The sequence below is a fragment of the Adiantum capillus-veneris genome, chromosome 2 (genome assembly GCF_014529385.1).
Source record: "Adiantum capillus-veneris isolate H3 chromosome 2, ASM1452938v2, whole genome shotgun sequence".
In the NCBI taxonomy this organism is placed as follows: Eukaryota; Viridiplantae; Streptophyta; class Polypodiopsida; order Polypodiales; family Pteridaceae; genus Adiantum; species Adiantum capillus-veneris.
Window position 1 is genome coordinate 105,554,318 of NC_140932.1, and position 9,234 is coordinate 105,563,551.

Here is a 9,234-nt window from a genome sequence, read left to right on the forward strand (position 1 = left end):
TTGGTGATGTTTGAAGGGTTGTATGAAAGAACATTGTGACAGAAATTAATGAAGGAACAATGTTTGTATATGTAAAACAACGTGGCAGTATTAGAAAATAAGAATAATGGGTGAGTGCAGTGTGGAAAGTGGGAGACTAGTATCCTAATGGATCTACCTCTACAGATCGGTGAACCCGATTAGTCGAGTACTTTTCACAAGATTTCTAGTTAGTTTAGACTAAGTCTCATATTATATTTATGGTTTATGAGGACCGTTCCTCTTAAACATGGAGAAAAAGGCATTGTTTATGGGTTCTAAATATGTCAATGCGATTTCATCTTTATGTTAGGAAGTAGCTTTCATTAGAACCCTTGATTTATCGACCTGGCTTGTGGTGCTGATATTGAGAAGGATGCAGAAGTATAGATCAAAGCTATGGATGATCGCTTCTTGGCTGCAAAGAATGCACCTGAAAACCAAGAAATGCTAGGGATGTTTCGCCTCTTCGATGAAGCAAAGTTATGGTGGAAACAACATTGCCGCGACATGGGAGTATTGAAGAACTCCCAGAGTTGGAGGTAAATTAAACAAGCAATGAAGGAAATATACTTACCTCCTGTCCACAAAGCATTGAAGATGAATGAGTTATTTATCTTGAAACAATACAACTTATCCTTGGAAGAGTACTACTTAAAGTTTGTAAGGCTTAGGTGTTATGCTCCACCCATGACCATAGAGCAACAGGTAGCCCATTTTTATCAAGTTTTAAGAGAACCAATCAGCTCGCGATTAGAAGCCATGCAACCTACTACTATGTAAAATGATTTACTACGAGCAAACCCTTTTTTGAAGGAGTAAGGGATTATAAGGAAAGTCGAACAAAATTAAAAAATATATTGTTAATACTCAAAATCCTTCACGCTTGGATGTTTAAAGCTTGTGGAGAATTGGAAAATTACCAAAACAGATGTCCACGTCTGACTAATACAAGAGCAGCAACAACTGAAGTAGATCAAAGACACCGCCCTTTTCGACAAGGTGATGGATGAGGTAGAGGGCGAGGAAGATTTTGTTCTTGTCTTCTTTGATGATATTATAATTTACTCAAAGGATGAAGAAGAACATGAAGACCACCTGAGAAAGGTGTTGGATATTCTTCGAGAACACAAATATGCAAAGATTGACTTTCACTCCAAGGATTGACTATTTAGGATATATTTTTTTGCATGAAGGAATCTCTATGGACTCTGCTAATGTTCAAGACATTGTTGAATGGCCTCAACCATCAAATGCAAGTGAGCTTAGAGGATTCTTGGAAATCACATGATGGTATAGAATCTTTATAAAGGATTATGCAGTGATTGCTTCACCCTTGACAGACCTTCTGAGAAAAGGAGTGAAGATAATCTAGGAACCACTCCACCAAGAAAGGTTTGACCAGTTTAAGCAATATGTGACTATAACACCTTGCCTAACGCTACCAAATTTCAACTAGGCCTTTGAAGTCGTCATTGATGCTAGTGGAATAGCAGTTGGAGAAGTATTAGTTCAAGAAGGTAGACCAATAGCTTTCACCTCATGTAAGCTTAAGATTCATGAAAAGAACTATCCACCCATGATCTCAAACTATTGACAGACATTCATGCTCTGAAGCTGTGAAGACACTACTTATTGGGAAGGAAGTTTTGACTTATAACCGACCATAAGGGCTTAAAGTGGATTTTCACCGAAGAAACCTTGAATATGCAACAAAGGTGCTGGGTAGAACTTTTACACGAATTTTGTCATAATAACTAATATCTAATTCTCCTAAATGATTTTCTCATGTTAAACTAATCATTTAATATGGGGAAGTGCCAGGGGAAAAAAAGCTAGAATATTGGTTAAGCTGGCAGACTGGCCACAGTAGGGATCCAAAGGAGGGAAAATAGGGATCCAAAGGGGGGGGGCATCTACAAAAGAGCAAGGTGCAACAATGGGCTTAAAAGACCCTAAGGTTCAACCCATTAAGACTTCCAAAATGCTAAGGTTCCAAAATTCAAAGGTTGTGTCCAAAGGTCATCACTAGTAAAATTGGATACTTTGCGTGTGCTCAAAAAGTCTTCAAAGAATCCCACATAGAAGGGGGTGAGCCCTGGAAGTAGGGGATGAGAGACAAACACACACACACACACACGGAGGCTCCTGTACACAAAGGAATGAGGGACACATGTCAGCTCCATAGCCCAAATGCCCACAAGGTGTACTCAAATCATATTGGATGGCCATGGAGGTGGACCAATGAGAATTTAGGCTAGAGAAAATCTATTTTAATTAATTTAAAAACACTTAGTAAAAGAACCAATAAGAATTAATCCCTCTAGAAGACTATTGGACAGTCTCCCAAGGGGTCCAATGAGCATTCAGCAGCCCAATGGCTTGCCTGATTCCTATTGGCCAGGAGACAAAGGGGTCCATGAGAGTTTAGTAGCATTAATTAATTACCTAAAGCTCTTTCAAAATGGGAAAGGGGGACACATGCCAGAAGGATATCACTTATGTTGCTTAAATTTCATTGGCTAAGCCTGGCATGGACCAATGGGGTGTCAGAATGAGAAAATAGCAAGAGGGGTCAACCAAGAGAGAGAGGGGGTTGATTTTTCAAAGGCATTATTGCATACACACTCACACTAGTCCATGTGTGGAGTAAGAAGACTCTCTCTCTCTCTCTCTCCTTCTCAAGCTTTGATGGAAAGCTTATCACCTACTCCAAGCTTGTGAGAAGGGAGGCCTACACCAACAACTATTGGCTTTGTGATGCAAATCCAACCAAGAGCCCAGCTTCAATGCATGCTCATCTCCTCTACCATGCTAATTGCTAAACTAAGCTATGCTAATATGAGTGATTATATGAGGAGATGTATATCTTTCTCGTAAGACTACTCCTTCCTCTCAATCTACTCTCATACCCCGCTAGCTCTCACCATCTTCAAAGGTGTGTGAGGTCTTGGGTGTGAGATCGTGAGGGAATTGATGTTGTGTTTAATAAGTTTTTTGCTTAGTGCTTGAAGTTTCCATCTTCATTGCACTATCTAGTATTTGAAGGAACACACAAAATTGTATTGTAAAATGTCTCTCTTGATGGGAGAAACCATAATACAAAGCCTTTTGGAGGGGGGATTGCTCCATGTAAATCTGGTCCTCAACTATTGTCAATAGCTTAATTTCTCTCTCTTTTTAAGTATTGTTCATGCTATCTAACTAGGTGTTATACTTTTTGTTGCTCTCTCCACCCAAGCACTCTTTTTAGTCTCATTAGAAATCTATTCTAATCAAATGCTCACTATGTTCATGCTATTTTTTGCTCTACACAAGTTTCTAGGCCATTAAATGTTACATTGGTATTAGAGCACAAGGTTTCTCTTTTTTTTCTCAAGAAGGGAGGTCCTCAAGCTAGCTATAAATGGTTGATATTATTAATTTCATTTGAGTAAGTAAAATAGGGATTTTTCAGCCGTGCAGCATGCGCCTACCTTCGTGCAAATAACGGGGCATCACCGTCGAGAGCTATGGTCTTAATAGTGGAGTCCTACGGGGCTTGCCTACGGCTTAACCACTATTGAGCTATTAGAATCTTGACAGGAGCCGGTGTTGTTTTGGTGTTGAACGACCCTCTCTTCTATTCTTTGCAATTAATGGTATTCCAGCCATGGGTACAGTAGCTTGAGTGCTTTTTCTAAAGGGGTAAAGAGGAGTAGCAACTAGGGCTCGAAGTGCCAAAGTACACCTAAAACGTTTACACCTAAAAGTGGTTAGAATGGCTGACAATAGTGAAGAGAGTGAAATTAATGTTGATAACTTTGATTTTGCTAATGAGTAGGCGACTTATGATGCCCATATATATGCTTGTTGATCACCTTGTTTCTAGGCTTCAACAAGCCATGGGCAATCCATACCTACAAAGTGAAGTGCAACGGTAGCTTCGTACTCATGGGATTCTCCAAGCTCCCCACCATGATGAGAGAGCACCTAGGAAGCCTCCTTGCGAGACTTCCAAAAGAGGCCTCTCTCCGATTTGGAAGAAGAAGAGGATCCATACAAAGGGCTCAAAATTTTGCTTCTTGAAAACGCATCTCCTTCTCAAAGGAGAACTCAAGCGCCTCCATCAAAGGAATGAGAAAGAAGTGAGTCTCTTGCCACCTCTGTAGAGATGGCTCCATGAAGACGACGGGCTAAACGCTCTCCATCACCTCCAAAATTGAGAAGACCATCGCACACTTCTCCACACCATAATTCAAAGAGGGATGACAAAAATCAAGAGAAGAACAAGGCAAGAAAGAGGACACCCTCTTCTCCATCTTCTTCATCCTCTTCCTCTTATGAAAGTGATGGTGAAGACAAAGAAGATCAAGGCAAGAAAGAGGTCACCCTCTTCTCCATCTTCCTCAAATTCTTCATCTTCTAAAGAAAGTGATGGTGCAGCTTTTGAACCATCAAAAAAAAGAGGCCATAGGAAATCCTATGGTGCGTGGAAGAGGTCGTTCAAGCTCAACAAGTTCAAAACGGAAGGGAAGAGCATCTCTTTTCTTACCTACAATGGCACCTTTGGTGCTACGGACAAAGTCTTGGCCTTTATCCAAAAATTCAATGTGGCGTTTGGAGATGAGGGCTTCACGGAGTCCTCTAAGCTACGCCATGTAGCTATGCACTGTCAAAAGTTTTCCATGCGATGGTGGTCTAGCCTATGGGCCAACGGTGAAGCTCTAGAACATGGAAAGCTTTAAGAGCTTCCATTATGAAGCAGGCTTTGGCCACTGATGCCAAAGACAAAGTACTCACCGAATGGCGAAGCTTGAATCTCTCTCTCTATGAATCCATTCACAAATATGTAGACAAGTTTTTGGACCTACATCTCAAAGCCACTATCTTCAAAAAGTTGGATTTTGGAGAGCAAAAGCAACAATTTTTTGCGGGCTTAACTGAAGAAATGGTGGAGTATGTCAACTCCCAAAGGCCACGCACCATATCGGTGGTTATACACCATACTATGGTGGCTTCTCAAATCAATTTCCAAACAGGGCCTAAAAGAAATTTGTAAGCCCATGGAAAACAAGGGTTCCAATGAGCCTAAGGGGAAGGACAATGTCCAAAAGTCTCCTAAGGGCAATTCCAACAAAGCTAAAGAGAAGGGATCTTACAAAGGTAAACACAAACTCTCTCCTAAAGAGCTCGAACTTTATCGCAAGGATAACCGATGTTTCAAATGCTGCGAGCAAGGGCATGCGTACCGCGCTTGTCCCCAAAAGAGCACCCACCCTAAACCTCCTAGAGCTACTTGGTCAAAATGCAAGAGGAGGAAACTCACCACCACAAAGGATCTCCTCTATGCCATGCTTGGGGAAAGGTAAGAGAACATGATGCTTTTATTCTCTTTGACCCTGGTTCTACTCACAATTTCATATCCACAGAGTTGGCCACCAAGCTAGGCATACAAGCTTATGAGATGGGAGATGTCCTACCCGTAGACGGTGCTTTCAAGGGGCAAGAATCTTCAGTGACTCCCTTAATCAGAAATTGAGGTTCCATGTCCAAAGCTATGTGGATAAAGAGGACTTCTTTATCTCTCCTCTCAAGCATGAGGATGTAATTCTAGGGGCACCATGGTTTGATCGCATGGCTGCCAATGTTAAATTCCCTGAAAGGAAAATCTACTTTAGGTTCAAGGAAAAAGATATGTACATAGATGCTAAGAAAATGGGTAACACCATACCCATTGTACATACACAAGCTTTCAACAAGTTAATAAAGAGATCTTTTTTCCATGTACATGATTTTTGTTAAAGATTCTCAAAATGAACCTAATGTTTTAGCAAAAGAAAATATACATACTCACAATGAATTAGAGTTATCCAATTTTCTCAAGGGGTTTCCAGATGTCTTTATTGACGACATCCCTTGTGAACTACCTCCTAAACAAGGCAATGATGACCATGCAATTGAACTTCTTCCAGGAAGTTCACCGCCTAATAAACCTCCTTATAGAGTTTCTCAAGCTCAACAAGAGGAGATTATGCGGCAAGTGCATGAGTTAGTTGAGAAGGGCATGGTTAGGCCTAGCTCATCTCCATTTTTCTCACCTATTCTATTAGTGCAAAAGAAAGACGGCACATATCGTATGTGTGTCGACTATAGAGCACTAAATAGGATCACTATGAAGAATAGGTTTCCCATTCCACGAGTAGAAGACCTATTTCATAAGGTACAAGGATCGACCTACTTCAGTAGGATTGACCTAAAAAGTGGCTACCATCAAATAAGGATAGTTGATCAAGACATGGTAAAGACCGCATTTCGCACTACGTTTGGTCTTTACGAATACATTGTCATGCCTTTTGGCTTGATCAATGCACCAGTCACATTCAACCGCTTGATGGAGAAGCTATTTAGGCCTCACCAAAGCTTTACTGGAGTGTTCTTTGATGATATCATCATCTACTCTAATTCATTAGACGAACACGAGAAACACCTCCAGGTAATATTTCAAGTTCTAAGAGAGAATAAACTTTATGTTAATCGAAAGAAAAGTGAATTTTTCTTGCAAGAGATTCAGTATTTAGGTCACATTATCTCTCAAGATGGCATCCAAATGGATCCATCAACTTGTTAGAGGTAATAAAAGGATGGCCTAAACCAAGGAATCTTCATGAACTAAGAAGCTTTATAGGTATGTGTGCATACTATAGACACTTCATAGAAAAGTTCTCACAAATTGCAGGACCGTTACATTACCCAACAAAGAAAAATGTTAGGTATACATGGTCTGCCAAGGAGAACAATGCTTTCGAAAAGCTTATCTCTCAACCAGTGTGCTTACACTGCCGGATCTCTCAAAGCCAATTGAGGTCCATGTGACGCTTGTGGTGATTGCCTTAGAGTTTTTTTTCTCCAAGAAGGGCACGTCATAGCCTATGAAAGTCGAAGGCTCGACCCTGTTGAGCAAGCTCTAGGCATATATGAAAAAGAACTCCTTCCACTTCTACATGCCTTAGACTCATGGAAGCACTATTTATTGGGGACTCCTTTCATTTGGCGAACGGACTCACCAAAGTCTTAAGTACTTCATGACACATACCAAGCTCTTTGACAAACAAATGAGGTGGGAAAATTTTCTTTCACAATTTCATTTTCAAATTTCTCACTTTGCTGGCAAGCATAATCAAGTACCCGATGCACTCTCAAGACGGTCGAGAGTGAATGCGGTTCCCATAGCAACTCACAATGATCTATCTTCTATGATAGATGAGTATGCTATTGATCCCGATTTTAGAGATGTGATTTCAGTCCTTGCATTAGGAACCATTTACTTTACAAGATGGTTATCTTCTCTATGGCAATAGACTATACGTTATTGGCTCACTATGTGAGAAAGTAATGTATGAATCTCATGCTCCTCCTTATGTAGGGCATAGAGGGATTCAATCTACCCTAAAAGGGATTGAAACATATTTATATTGGCCTACAACAAAAGCAAACATACAAGAGTATGTTTCTAAATGTGTGGTATGCCAAAAGACGAAGTTTGATAGAAGGAAGCAACCTGGATTGCTTCAACCTTTGCTAATTCCTAATTCACCATGGGAGAGCATATCCATAGATTTTATCTTTGGATTGCCTAAGTCTATGCATGGGAATACAGGAATATGGACGATAGTAGACATGTTTAGTAAACAAGCTCATTTTATACCTGTCAAAAAGACTATCAAAGCCCATCAAATGGCAACCCTCTTCATTTCACAAATCTTCAAGTACCATGGCTTGCCAATATCCATAGTGTCGGATAGAGATTCTAGAATGACCAATAATTTTTGGAAGGGTCTCTTTGAGAATTTAGGAACAAGGCTAAATTTTTATTCGGCCTATCACCCGCAAACGGATGGCCAAAGTGAAGTAGCTAACCTAACAATTCTTGATCTACTAAAAGCCTATGTAATGGAAGTAGCTCAAAGATCCCAATGGGAGAAGTACTTACCCTTAGTGGAGTATGCCTACAATAACATTGTGCATACTTCCATGGGAAAAGCACCTTTTGAGGTAATTGAGGAAATATCAAAAAGTCCCATGCTACTTAAGGTACACGGGAAGATCTTCGTTGCAGATGAGTATAGCCGAGACCAGAATCTTTCCAAAAGATTAAGGATGCTATCTCTATCTCACAGCAAAGGCAAAAGGCTGTTGTTGCTGACAAGTACAGAAGAGCCCAAGCCTTTAAAGAAAATGATTGGGTCTTACTCAAATTTCCCAAGGCTCAATTAAAAATCCTACTAAAGCCTTACAAAGGAGAGCCACCTCAAGAACCAACTATTGAAGACCCACCGGAGATCGAGGACCAAGAAGAGGTGTTGCAGCCCGCGTCCATTCTCCGACATGAAGACAAGGTATTAAGAGGTGGTAAGACTATCCGACAATATCTTATCAAGTTTAAGAATTATCCTTTTGAAGATGCTAGATGGATGCAAGGCATACAATTAAAGGATAACCTAAATCTTGTCAATGCTTACAATGCTTCCCTAGAGTAAGCAAATGTACAAATGTTAAAAATGAACAAAGTTTTTGTCTTATAAGACTCTCTTTTTCTTTATTGTGCACAAATGTGAAGTAGTATGCATGCTTAGATCAAGTTTGTGGAGATGACTCTCCCAAACACCAAGTAGAGCTTGTCACTCTACTATGGAAGATTGATAGGACTAATGTGCAGACATGCTTGTGGCAGCTTAGGCTCTCAAGCACCAAATGGACTAGTCATCCATTCTGGAACGATGTCATAGGGTAACATAGGGATCCACACCCCCTAGAAAAAGGACTAATGAATAGGCTTTATCTTCTCTACTCCATAGTTGAGGATGACTATGATTTCAAGACAGAAGTGATGTCATAATAACTAATATCTAATTCTCCTAAATGATTTTCTCATGTTAAACTGATCATTTAATATGGGGAAGTGCCATGGGAGAAAAAGCTAGAATATTGGTTAAGCTGGCACACTGGCCACAATAGGGATCCAAAGGAGGAAAAATAGGGATCCAAAGGGGGGCCATCTACAAAAGGGCAAGGTGCAACAATGGGCTTAAAAGACCCTAAGGTTCAACCCATTAAGACTTCCAAAATTCAAAGGTTGTGTCCAAAGGTCATCACTAGGAAAATTGGATGGTTTGTGTGTGCTCAAAAAGTCTTCAAAGAATCCTACATAGGAGGGGGAGAGCCGTGGAAGTAGGG